General features: G+C 52.3%; 1 pseudogene; it reads left to right on the top strand.

Moving 5' to 3' along the window:
* Positions 1-564: 564 nt before the first annotated feature.
* On the top strand, positions 565-1618 carry LOC113222656 (annotated as a pseudogene).
* The last annotated feature ends 890 nt before the right edge of the window (positions 1619-2508 follow it).

The raw sequence follows: 2508 nt of genomic DNA, 5'->3' as shown, positions 1-2508 counted from the left end.
TTTTCATGCTTCTCTTTCTGTTTATCTGATGCAAGGAACATGCTCTGGTGATGGTGGTGAGGGAGGAATGAGGATAGACATAGACACTCCTATGTCAGAAACATGCTTCTTTGTTACTGGGTTATGACTCTGTCTTCCCGGGGACAGGCCCCCAGCCTGCCTACATTTGCAGACAGAGTGACATGTGGGGATAACAGTTTGTCCCCATGACTTTTCTTCACTCACTCCCCTGCTGTCGGTAGGACTCAGTTGAAGGGAGACTTTATGGCATTGATGCTGCCATTTTGAAACCTGGAGGAGGGAAAGGTGCAAGGGACTATCACCTGCGGCATAAGGTGCAGCTTGTGTTGGTTTTGGTGTTTTTGTCCATCATATTCATATATTTCAAAACATTTTCTCCTCCTGACTTGCAGGTCAGTGAGGCTGCAGGGAAGCCTCATCCTTTCTCAGAATGGCCCTACTTGCCTGATCTCATGGCTGGCCCTTCAGGATCACTGATGGGCTGCCAGCTGCCTCCTCCACCTGGGTGTCATCTGGGAACTCAACCACTCCCTCCATCTGAAGGTTTTATGGGACCTCCTCCACTGGAGTGTCCTCTGGGAACTCAACCACCTCCACTCGACTGTCCTCTGGGAACTCAGCCACGTCCTGCACTAGAGAGTCCCCTAAAAACTCAACCACCTCCTCCACTCGAGTGTTCTCCGGGCCCTCATCCAGCTCCTGCAGCTGTCTGTCCTCCAGGACCTCATCCACCTGCTGCAGTTGCCTGTCTTTCCGGATCTCATCCACCACCTGCGGCTGTTAATCCTCCGGGACCTCAATCACCTGCTGCACCTGTTGGTCCTCTGGGACCTCATTGACCTGTGGCATGCGTCTATCCTTCGGGACTTAATCCACCACCTGCAGCTGTCAGTCCTCCGGAACCTCATCCACCTCCTGCAGTTGTTGGTCCTCTGGGACCTCATCCACTCCCTGTAGCTGTAGGTCTTCTGGGACCTCACCCACCTCCTGCAGCTGGTGGTCATCTCAGACCTCCTCCACCTCCTACAGCTGTAGGTCTTCTGGGACCTTATCCACCTCCTGCAGCTGTTGGTCCTCCAGGATCTCATCTACCTCCTGGACTTGTAAGTCCTCTGGGACCTCATCAACATGCTACATGTGTCTGTCTTCCGGGAACTCATCCACCTCCAGCAGCTCTTGGTCCTCCCAGACCTCATCCACGTCCAGCATGTGTCTTCCCTCCAGGACCTCATCCATCTTTTGTAGCTGCCTTCCTCTGGGACATCATTCACCTTTTTGTTCTGTGAGGCCTCTGGGACCTCCGACTACGTCTCCACTTAGTAACCTCTGGATCCTCAGCCACCCCTTCTGGGTGGCGTCTGGCCCCTCAATAACCACCTTCACATGAATCTCCTCAGCTGCTTCAATAATCTCCACTTGTGGCCCCTGGGACTTCAGCCACCTTCTCCACCAGGGTCTCCTGTAGTACATCTGCTACCTTCTCTACTTGGCTGACCTCTGCTATCTGAACCGACTCCTCCAGGACCTCAACCAGCTTCCCTACCCATTGTGGCCTCGACCACCACCTCCACATGTACTACTTGGTATGTTTATCTGAACAGTATGAACTGAGTTGCAAAATAGATTCATCTTTCCTTTTTTGAATGAATAGAAATGTCACAGATTGTACTGCAGGACTTTACAATACGAGGATAGCACGTGCTGAGGATGTGGTCACTTTGCTCAAGTTTCTGAGACTACAAGTCAGTTGCATTATTTCCTCATTATGAGCAGGTATCTTCTGTAGATAAGGAAAGAGTTTTTTTTCATTTTGGAGGGTTGGGGCAAAGTCTTGCTCTGTCACCCAGGCTGGAGTGCAGGGGTACACTCCTGGCTCACTGCAACCGCTGCCTCCAGGGCTCAGGTGATCCTTCCACTTCTGCCTCCAGAGTAGCTGGGACTACAGGTGTGCAACACCATGCTTGGCTATTTTTTTTTCCCTACTTTTTGTAGAGACTGTGTTTTGCCATCTTGCTCAGGCTGGTCTCAAGCTCCTGGAGCCATGCCATCTGCCCACTTCGGCCTCCCAAAGTGCTGAGATTACAAGTGTGAGCCACTGTGCCCAGCCATAGATTGTTTATAGAAGCTAGAAACACCAGTTTTACAGGTGTGTATGGAACCTGGGCCATATGGCCAGCTCTGAGGGATGAGACCCGTTCCTGACTGGCAGGGCATCCTGTGTCCTGCAGCAGAGAGACCCACACTGAAGGGCACAGAGCTTCTGACCACCCCAATGGAAGCACAGGTGAAAGGATGCAGGGTGTAGAAGGAGGAGAAGAATCTCCTGGGAGTAAACAGGGGACTGTGGAAGAGAAAGATGAAGCAAGGAGGTGTCACATGGGGGTTTGTAGAACTCAGATGGAGCTGGAAGGCTGCTCCTAGCCAGGCAAGCAGCGTGAGCAGGAGCGTGGAGGCTGCGTGAGGGACACACACAGAGCCACACAGAGC

The sequence above is a fragment of the Piliocolobus tephrosceles genome, unplaced genomic scaffold (assembly GCF_002776525.5).
Source record: "Piliocolobus tephrosceles isolate RC106 unplaced genomic scaffold, ASM277652v3 unscaffolded_32911, whole genome shotgun sequence".
NCBI classification, from domain to species: domain Eukaryota; kingdom Metazoa; phylum Chordata; class Mammalia; order Primates; family Cercopithecidae; genus Piliocolobus; species Piliocolobus tephrosceles.
The sequence above is the reverse complement of the archived record's forward strand: the minus strand, read 5'-3'. Positions and strand labels throughout refer to the sequence as shown.